The following is a 10,934-nucleotide window of genomic DNA, read 5'->3' on the forward strand; positions in this document are numbered from 1 at the left end:
GAGAAAATTGAAAGAGTGTGTATTGAAGAACCAGGGTAAGGTGAGCAGAGTGAGGGTGGGGAGGTGCAGAAGGCAGAGTTCAGACTGTTCTTGTGTTCCCTTTTGATCTTAATCACTTGATACTTTTCATGTGGAATAGTAATAATAAGTTGCTGCTGACTGAGTACCTCAAATGGGCCAGGGGCAGGGTTAAGCCCTTTACACTCATTGCTATGTTGAATCATCACAAGCGTCCTCTGAAGTAAGCACTATTATTGTCTTTCTTTTACAGAGAAGCAAGAAATTCAGGCTCAGAGAGGTTCAGCAAATGTCCAAGTTCACATAGCTGTTTAGTTTCAGTGCCTTGGTGACAGTGACCACTCTATCCGTTGTGGCTGTTACAGATACTATCACTAGTCTTTTTAAAAATGTTTATTAATTTTTGGCTGCGCTGGGTCTTAGTTGTGACACCACAAGCTTCTCTACTTGTGGCATGGGGGGCTTAGTTGCTCTTTGGCATGTGGGATCTTAGTTCCCTGCCCAGGGATAGAACCTGCGTCCCCTGCATTGGCAGGAGGATTTGTAACCACTGGGCCACCAGGAAAGGCCCTGTTATCACTATTCTTAATCAGAAGAGATGACTGATACCATAGACTCAAAGGCCTAAAGCAGGCTCTGAGATGCCAATTCCCATGAGCCTCACCGAGCTCATAGGGGCCAACTCAATGGGGTGGGCGCCCCGACTCCCGTTTCTGTCTCTTCAAGACTCGAGACTCAGGAAGGTGGCTCCCTGGGTGGTGGGAAAAGTTATGCTGTGCTTGTGTTTGGCTCCTTCTTGGTTCCCACAAATGCCCTTCACATTTTCCATTTTCTGAGCGCTTTTGTAAAACAGCTATGATGTGGTTGACAGTATTTGTAGCCGGAGCCAAGTCAAGCCTTCCTCTGGAGGAAAGCTGGAATCCTTTAAGGGTCTTGTCAGCACGCACGTAGCCCACAGGCCCCTGCTCGGTGGCGCCCGAGGCCAAGCACAGAGCGCTCATTGATCCCCGCGTCACTTCTCCGCCTGAGTGGTATCAGCCTGGCTGGGCCTCGCTGGGGCCTTCCTGCCTCCAGGGAGGCCTGCGCTGGAGCCTCGGATACGCCCGTGCTGCTCTTTGTGGTTTAGGGACTGCTGTGGATGGCTCAAGATCATTTCCCTTTCTGTCTTTTCAGCAGCTTTTTTTTTTCCGCCCTGGGACCCAGGAGATTCTTTGAAACAAAATCACCCTCGTGCCAGGAATCCCCACAGCCTCCTTGGGAGGCATAGATGAGCACCATATGCTGTTTATAGAAAAATAAATGGCTTCCCCCCATGAAGCACATGGGCCCGAATCACTGGCTAACCCCTCTTTTACCTTAGCAGCTGGAGCAAGGGCCCTATGGATGAGGATGTGGATGTGGAGAGAAATTTGGCTCGAAAAAGCCCCAGTTTGTTTGTGTGGGAGCCATGTCTCCTAGTGAGGCAGGTGGTGGACAGACCAGTAGCCCCAGGTGGTGCCAAATGAGGGAGGAAGAGAAGGGAACAGGACCTTCTGCCTCCTTTCACTTAGACTTTCAGAGGGGTCCCTCTCGCTCTCATGACTCCTCCCAGCATCAGGAGCCCAAGGCATGGTGGGGAGGGGAGAAAAGAATCTCTTTTCTTGGACTTCCAACATCATAGTGCTTGGTTTAGGCAATACCTGTTCATTCATTCATGCATTAATTTGTCAAGTGATTATTGATCAGCTACCACAGATACATCGTGACATCACACAAAGTCCACCCCAACCCTTTATCCACAATGAGGACTCAACAAGGGCATTGGGCCAAAACTAAATGTCTGGAAGTGAGACAGGCTGCAACCCGACAGCCTGTGCAGCTAGTGAGTGGAGGCATCAGTTGTTAGATTTCAGTGGGGTTCCATTTATTCTTCCTTCCTTCCTTCCTTTCAGTCATTCATTTGGCAAACAATTCCTGAGCATCTACTGTGTATCAGATGTGTGAGGCACTTGGGTTATCAGAAGGGAAGACCTGGCTCTCAGCAAAGGGCATTTCAGATAACAGTAGCTAATACTTATCACACGCTTACAATGTGTGCCAAGAACTATATACTGAGTGCTTCCCATGACTTATCTCTTTGAAACCTCATTCTAGAGCTGATGGAGAAGTCTGCACAGATGGGGAAAACTGAGATTCAGACTCCACCTTGTTCCAGGTCACCTCGCCAGAAAGTAAGTTTGAAAAATCCAAGTGAGGTCAAACACCTGAGGCTGTACTCCTTGTGTGTGGCTGCTTGCTGCTGGGGGAGGTCCACTGCAGCCCACAGTCCAATTCAGACCCACCACCTGCCTGTTTTTATATTACCTGAGAACTAAGAGTGGCATTTACATTTTTAAATGGTTGGAAAAAATCAAAAGAAAACTACTTCATGACATGCAAAAATTATATAAGATTCAAATTTCAGTTTCCATCTGTAAAGTTGAATTGAGACACTGCCATGCCAATTCTTTTACCTGTGGGCTAAGGCTTTTCCATTCCAATAGCAGAGTTGAGGAGTGGTGATAGAGGCCTTACAGCCTACAAAGTTAAAAACACTACCTACCTCTTTACAGGAAAAGGCAATGGCACCCCACTCCAGTACTTTTGCCTGGAAAATCCCATGGACGGAGGAGCCTGGTAGGCTGCAGTCCATGGGGTCGCTAGAGTTGGACACGACTGAGCGACTTCACTTTCACTTTTCACTTTCCTGCATTGGAGAAGAAATGGCAACCCACTCCAGTATTCTTGCCTGGAGAATCCGAGGGACGGGGGAGCCTGGTGGGCTGCCGTCTGTGGGGTCACACAGAGTCAGACACGACTTAAGCGACTTAGCAGCAGCAGCAGCAGCAGCAGCTCTTTACAAGAATAGTTTTCCAATTCTCTGGCCTTATAGGTCACTGGCAGAAAAAGAAGCAGATCTCAGCCCTTGTTCCAAAACCCTGCCCTCCCATCCCACCCTCTTAGCAGATCAGGGAGATCTCCAGGAAGCATGTCCATGATGACCACCTTTGAGTTATTTTCTGCACTTCTTTCAAGGGTTTATGAAGCCTGAAATGTTTAGGGTGGTATTAGAGTTTTCCTCAAATGTTTAGATGAAAATGTAGACAGCAGATCTGGGGTTATTGGTGAACAAAGTCCTGAGCGCAGTCCTGCTGGTCTTTGCTGAGAGGTGCCAAATTATCTCGGTCTCCACTGGGAGCGGCCTACAGGGCCTTATATGGGCATAATCTCCTAACCCGGGCTTGTCTTCCTCTGCAGTATGGTCAGATCCACTTTTAAGGTTATGTGCGAACATTTCTGGTTTTCCTGGTTGCTCAAGCTGTGGGGAATTTAACTTTTGCTTCCCTTGAAGGAAAGATGAATGTTGTCAACTTCTGCATACATCTTATTTGTCCATGAAAGATGACAACTGCCTTCTTTTTGGCTTTCATCTCCCTTCTCATTTGTCTGTAGATGGAAGGAAGCATTTTTGCAAGCGTGGGAGCAGGGAAAATGTGGCTTCATTATCCTAGCTGTTTCCCAGGATTAGTGTGTTTGAAGAGATATCAATACAAAAACGTTTACAGCACACCCATAGGCAATGGTTACTGTGTGAGGCATTCCAGGTGTATTATGTTACTCAGACTTCACAGCGTTCATTCATTGAACAGATATTTATTAAATGCTATCTAAATGCCAAGTCCTGTTCTAAGCCAGGGCTACAACAGCAAATAAGCTAGTCCCTCGTGGAGCTAACCCTCTAGTGGGAGAGGCAGCCAATAAACAAGTAAAGAAATAGCACAGATCATTATAGACTGTGATGAATGACATAAAGCAAAATAATAGTGTGCCAAGATAGAGTAATAAGAAGACCTACCCGAGGACTGGGGTGCCATAGAAAGCCTCTCTGAAGAGAAGACATTTAAAAGAGACCTGAAGGATAAGAAGGAGCCATCTGGAAGACTATCAGTAATTGGACTGGGAGGCTTGGTGTATAAAAGTTGGACTAAAGTTCATGAAAGAGTTATGCCAATGACCCATTTGACTGGAACCTCACGCTGAGGAACCCAGGGCTACAGATGGTTGTGGTCTAGAGACCTTAACGTGGAGACCTAACTTAGGCAAGCCCTGGAAAACATAGCTCTGGTTCAAAAGAAAACACCTGGCAATAGGGTGCCCCCACTACTGGACATCCTAATTCCGCAGATGCTTATGGAGCTCTTCCCACGAACCCAGTACTGTCTAGGCTCTGGAGATCCAAAGATGTATCAGACAGCAAGGAGTTCGTAGTCTGCTTGAAGAAATCAGTCATATAATCAAATAAATGACTCAACGGTATGGTAAATACCATAGAAGCAATATGTACAAAAGAGCCATAGGTAGCAAAGAGAGGGTGCTGAACATATTTAGGAGGGTCAGGGAACAGACAAAGGAGGCGAAATTTTGACTTTTTTCATTGAAGTATAGTTGATTTACAATATTAGTTTCACATAGTGATTTAATATTTTTAATATTTTTATAGATTATACTCCATTTAAAGTTACTATGAAACAATGACTATATTCCCTGTGCTGTACAATATATCCTTGTAACATCTTATGCATATAAAGAGGCTAAGTTTTAAAGGGCAAGACGGGCCTTCTAGAACAAGGAACCCCATGAGCAAAGGCCTAGCAGCATGAAACCACACAGCCCTGGACCTTCGGGAATTAGAAGTTGTTGTGTCACGTATTTTTGAGCCTGGAGTATGAGATAGAGAGTGGTGGCCTTGAGGTTGGAGATTCTAGCAGGAGCAGGTAATGGGAGGGCTTTGCGAATAAGTGTCGGGGATTTGAACTGCACTAAAGGTATGTAAACAAAAGAAACAGATCTCCCTGCCTATTTGCCTTGATAATGTCCCTCTTGTTACCTAATCCGTTAGTTTAGACTTGAGTTTTTAGGAAGCTATGATATTTCAAAGAAACTGCCTGATCCTTTTCTAGACAAATTTCATGCTTTTGGAAGTAGCTTTCTCCCCCTAAGTAATTTCTACTTTCCTTACAACTTTTCAAAGCATCTACCATATGGTATTTCTCCCAAGTGAGAGATTATTACCCCCTTTATTTGGGAGGTGGGTAGCTGAAATGAAGTCATCTGGTCAGTGGATGACAGCTGCAAGGGGGAGATGTGATGGGGGAGGGAGAGGCAGCAGCCCACCATCTGAGCTGGCCCCTGCTCTGTGAGGGACTGACCCTGCTCAGCTGCCCATGGCTCCCTTCCCTTCCCTTGCTTCCCATTATATAAGAGCATTTTTGCAGCGATGAGCTCTGGGCCTGTTCTGAATATTTTAGGTGTCGAACATCCTGTTTTTCTCTGAGTAATGTGACCCTGTCAGTGACCCACTGCATTTCAGAATGACATCATGGGATTCAACTGAGAACGGTTGAAGAGAAGTGATTATGGGTGTCTAGGGACCTCAGCTTGTCCTTTTACCTTTCAGCAAGTTTGGAGATGCTGAACCAGAAGAAGTCTGCAAATGAGCCTTCGCTTTGCAAAGGGCAAGTGTCACCAGCTATGGACTGTAGGCCAAATCCAGCCCAAAGAGCCAGTCAGGCTCAGGCTGCTTTGGCAAATAAAGTTTTATTGGCATTTAGCCACGCTCATTGGTTTGTATTTTGTCTCTGGCTGCTAGAGCCACAAAGGCAGGATTGAGCCTGTGGGACAGAGCCCACAAGGCCCACAAAGCTGAAGATATCCACTCTCTGGCCCTTTCGGAGAAAGTCTGCCCAGCCCTGCCCTGAAGCCCTCAGCAATCCCCTCCCCCTCAGGACAAGAACGTGTGACATTAGTGGCCTCCCCCGCCCCCGCCCCTCTTCCCCAAACACCTGGCACCACAAAAAAGTAGAGATGGATTTTTAACAAGCATATCAGAGCTTTCATATTTCTTCAGTGACTTCAGAAATTCTACCTTCATTAAGTGAGTGTTGCCCTTCCAAGAAGTCCTCTCTCGGGAGATCGCACACTGCTTCCAGTGCTGCTGCCAGCACGCGTGACATAGTTGGGGCTGCTCTTCCCAGCCAAGTTATACAACACCTGAGAAAACCCCCTTCACCTGCTTTTTGGGGAGCCACGGTAGCCTGGCCTTATTGGAACATCTGCCTCATGGACATGGATCAGACGTTGACCAATTGTTGAAAAAATGCCGCCTAGTGATGAGATTATCCCAAGAAATTGGCTGCAGGGTCTGAAGGTAGTTTTCCTAAAAGGTGCTCCACAAACAAATTCTTCACAGGCTACTTTGCCTCACCCAAGGAGTTGAAAGTCAAGGTTGTATTCTGTAAACACCTTTGGGGATTTTGCTGCATGTTTCCTGCACTCGGGCCATTTGATTTTTCAAAAAAATGACTACTCAGCATGCGGCTTTCTCCTCCGTTTAGGGACTGCTTCTCTACTTCAAAGGCCTTTCCCATCTGTCCCGCATTTCCGCACCTCTTTACAGCTGCTAGCAGTAGATTTTGCTGTGGTTTGGTGGATTGGACCCATTCGGCTAAAAACAGCCCAGACTGAGGGCTCAGGGAGTCCTTTGCCCAGTTCCATTTCTCACAGTCAAGTCTGGATAGGAAAGAGTCCCCTGGGGGCCGGGATGTGGTATGCTGTGGGTGGGCCCGTGATGGCGGGGACAGAGTGCAGACAGTGAGCATGTCAGACTCTGGTGATCCCTCTTGTCTCCCAGAGCGCTGTGTGCCCTGGACTGCTATGCCAGAGCTGGGCTCGAGTGTGGTGGTTTCTGCAAACCATGAAATGCTTTCTCATTTTCCTTTAAACTCATCCTGTGACAGAGTTATTGTGTGGCCAGCCCTGAAGTAAAAAGATAACCAGTTAAGCAAGTTGCTTTTTCTGTGGTTGTTCTTTTTTTTCCCCTAGGAGCCATTGCCTCCCACACAAAATGTCTACCTTTCCTGAGTTCACTGTGGCTTCACTGATTTCTGCGCTCCCAGAGCCTCAGGTGCAGGCCTCTGAGAGGAACTGCTCAGCTCCGTGTTTGTACTTCTGCCTCCCATTAAAGGAAATGTGCTTGGGTGATGGAGTGTGATCAAGTGGATTACTAAGGAGCAAAGAGGTGTACTGTTGGTGGGAATGTAAGCTGGTGCAACCACTATGAAAAACAGTATGGAAGTTTCTCAAAAAACTAAAAATAGAACTAACATGACTCAGCAATTGCCCTCCTGGGTATGTATCCAAAAAAACCCAAAAACACTGCTTTGAAGTTACATGCACCTCAGTGTTCATGGCAGCAGTATTTATAATTGCCAAGATATGGAATACCATAAGTGTCTATCGACAGATGGATGAATAAAGAAGATGTGGTACATATACACAATGGAATACTGCTCAGCCGTAAAAAGAATGAAATACTGCCATTTGCAGCAACATTGATGAACTAGGAGGGCATTATGCTAAGTGAAATAAGTCAGACAGAGAAACACAAATGCTGTGTGGTATCATTTATATGTGGAATCTAAAATTAGACACAAAGAACTTATCTATGAAACAGAAACAGACTCACAGACATGGAGAACAGACTTGTGGTTGCCAAGGGGAAGGGAGGGCAACGGAGGGATGGGAGTCTGGGATTAGCAGATGCAAACTATCACATGTAGAATGGATAAGCAACAAGGCCCTACTATATAGCACAGGGAACTATATTCAATATCGTGTGATAAACCATAATGGAAAATCATGTGAAAAAGCATATATATATATATATATATATGTATATATGTATAACTGAGTCACTTTGCTGTATAGCAGAAATCAACACAATAGTGTAAATCAACTAGACTTCAATAAAATAAAAATTTTTAAAAAGAAGCAAGGAAGATGAGGCCAGAGCCACAGGTGCAAATTCCTCCCTGGTGCTCCAAGATTCACATGCCAACCCGGCCTTGTGGGCAGGCTAGTCATTTCCAGTCGACTCAGTTAACAGACATTCCATTAGGGGGGTAGTTTGGTAGGGCTTCCCTGGTGGCTCAGCTGGTAAAGAATCCGCCCGCAATGTGGGAGACCTGGGTTCGATCCCTGGGTTGGGAAGATCCCCTGGTGAAGGGAACGGCTACCCACTCCAGTATTCTGGCCTGGAGAATTCCATGGACTGTATAGTCCATGGGTTGCAAAGAGTTGGACACAACTGGGTTGCAAGGCTCTTTAGATCTTCTAATATTTTCTTGTCCCAGGGACCAGAATTTAAACTTGAGCTGTTTTCACTAGCCCTGGGTGAGGGATGTGGCCTGCTCCTGATGTTCTGGAGTTGGGTCTTCTGTGTCATGGGGCCCAAAGGATACCTGAGAGCTCAGCCCACTCACCAGAGGTGGCATAGAGAGAGAACACTGCTCACGCCTTATGTGTCTATACTACAAGTGTCTTCATTAACACGTATGTCCTGGGCACATATGATGATCTGGCCCCACTGGACCCTTTTAAGGGTAGAATTATGTCTTCTATTGTTTAAGCAGCACCACACATGCTGCCTTGGACCAGAGGGCACATAATGCTCTGAATTGCCTACAACAGTGTGTGCAACAGCAAGCAAATGGAACTTCAGGGCATTTGGTTTTATACTGGGGAGCTTAGTGTCTATTCTGGCAGTACTTAATAATCAAAGAGACTTTGAATGTGAATCCTCTAAGGGTTGAATCCCACAGAACTTCCATCAATCAAGCAGCATTTGAGGGAATTTGTGCTTGGTTTATAAAAAGTCTGGTCCTTGGGAGGTGTCCAAACTGGCATGGCTCGCCATCAAGGGGGTAGCAGGGAGGAGGACTCTGCAAGAGAGCTCTATAGTTTGCAGTTTTAAAAAAGAAAGGGGGTGGCTTCAGAAATGTTTGTTGGAAAGCTCAGAAGCTCGACTTCAATGCTGAGCAAGCGAGAAGTTTTGTTGGCAAGGGCTCCATTTAGGTTTGCTTCTTAGTATTCACAGAAGTGAAGAGCTCGATTTAGTAAGTTGGACAAGTTCCTGTGGCCAGAGCTTCTGGAGGTGGAGTGATGACTTTCTGTTCTGGCTGTTGGCGGTCTGGGGGTGGAGGACGTGAGGGTAGCGGGGTGGGGAGAGGCAGGGCGGCAGTGGAATGTGGGGACTGTTGGCCAGTATGCTTCTTCACTGCCCTCCAGCAAAGCTGAGACTGTTCGAAATCCCAGTCCTGCCCTGGGTGTAGACAATGGTCCACTCATTTCCATGAGTGCTCATGTGACATCTGTGTCCCAGGCCTTACTTGTTACCAGTTGATCAACCTTCAGTACCCATCAAAAGTTCTGAGAAGCCACTCCCTGCCAGTGCCTTCCATTAGCAAGCCATGGGAGGCCACAGGGAGCTATTTTCCTTCTTTCCATACCAAAGGTCTGTGCCATTTGGAAATTTGAAAAAAGAACCTTCCTTAGTATCCTTCTCTCATGAGTCCCAGAGACAACTCATGCTAGGTGAATGTTGGCCACGGTCCTTCAGGATCCAACGATCACCCATCTTAGGCCTCAACTTGTGAAGGTGGTTTTACAAGCTCCTCACTTAATTTACAGCTTCCACTTGAGAATGCTCAGCTCTCCTCGGAGGGTTACATTTGAATGATTGCTTGATTCATTCATTGGTTCACTCATTCAATTCATCCAAAATGTATTCATCCAACATTCATCTTACCACAAGCTATACTTTAACTTAGCTGCTATGCTATAATGTGGGGCAAAACTGGACAAGGTTCCTGTTCCCATGGAGGGTATGTTCCTGCTGGGGAAGATAGGCCATGAACAGATAAAAAAGAAGCACACAGGCAAGGAAAATATCCAAGAGTGGCAAGTGCAATGCAGAGAAAGGAAGTAAGCTGATGTGATAGTGAGTGGCTGGCTAGCTCTGATTGGTGGTCAGGGCCAGCATCTGTGAAGAGATGATCTTTAGCCTGAGATCTGAAGGATGAGCAGGCAGACTTTTAAAGATGTGTGTGAGGAATATTCCAGTATAGGGATAACTGGTGCAAAGAGCCTACTGTGAGCTAGACACATGGCATCCAGAGGGGAACAAAAGACTAGAATTTCTTGCCCTCCAGAACTTCTAGTCTAGATGGAAGCTAGACTGGAGCTGGTATGGAGATGGAAAATTGGCAGTTACAGTGCAGTCAGATCGATGCTATGAGAAGGAGAATATGTAGTGTGCTCTAGAAACATAGAGCAAGGACCCTGAAGGCTGAATGCGAGGGTCAGTGTGGATTCCCAGAGGGAGTGGCATTTGAGCTGTGACATAAAGGATAAGGAGAAGTTAGCCAGGTCAACAAGGTGAAGCTGAATACGGGAGAAGATGGGCAACACATGTGAAGGGCCCATGCTCACTGTGCAAAACTGAAGGACAAAGAAAAGTTCACAGAGTTTGAGAAAGAGGAAGCAGTCATGCAGGGGAGACCAGAGAGGTAACTTGAGCATGTCATGGATTTGGGATTTGTATTCTGATGACAATGGAAGAACCATTAAACAGTACTGAGTGGGAGACACAATCCAATTTATGTTTTGAAACCACCACCGATCTCGTTGCAGTGGGGGAGCAAGAGTGGAGGCAGGAAGATCAGTTAGGATATGCCATGCAGGTGAGAGAGAATGCTGGCTTGGCTGGCGTGATGAGTGGAGGTGAAGACAAGTAGATGGAATCCTGAGCTATTTAGAAGGTAAGACTGAGGGGGCTTGATGATGGATTTATAAATCGAGGTGGGGGAGGAGAAAGAGGAACTGATGATGCTGCTAGGTTTGTGGCCAGAGCTATTGGAGCTATGCTGGTGCCATTTAAAGAGATGAGCAACACAGAGGAGGAGATTTGGTGAGGGGTGGAGGGAAGAGGCACAGCTTTGTTCTGGATGTTTGCATTTGAGGTGACGTCTAGTAGGCAGACAGAAATACTGAAGTCTGGA

At 46.4% G+C, this 10,934-nt stretch overlaps 1 long non-coding RNA gene across 1 annotated transcript; it reads left to right on the forward strand.

Annotated features, from left to right (window-relative positions):
* The first annotated feature begins 1,626 nt into the window (after positions 1–1,626).
* On the forward strand, positions 1,627–5,647 carry LOC123331818. The gene is made up of 2 exons (XR_006548613.1): positions 1,627–2,228; positions 5,495–5,647. It is a non-coding gene; the product is annotated as an uncharacterized LOC123331818 (long non-coding RNA).
* The last annotated feature ends 5,287 nt before the right edge of the window (positions 5,648–10,934 follow it).

Source organism: Bubalus bubalis, chromosome X (assembly GCF_019923935.1).
Source record: "Bubalus bubalis isolate 160015118507 breed Murrah chromosome X, NDDB_SH_1, whole genome shotgun sequence".
Lineage (NCBI taxonomy): Eukaryota > Metazoa > Chordata > Mammalia > Artiodactyla > Bovidae > Bubalus > Bubalus bubalis.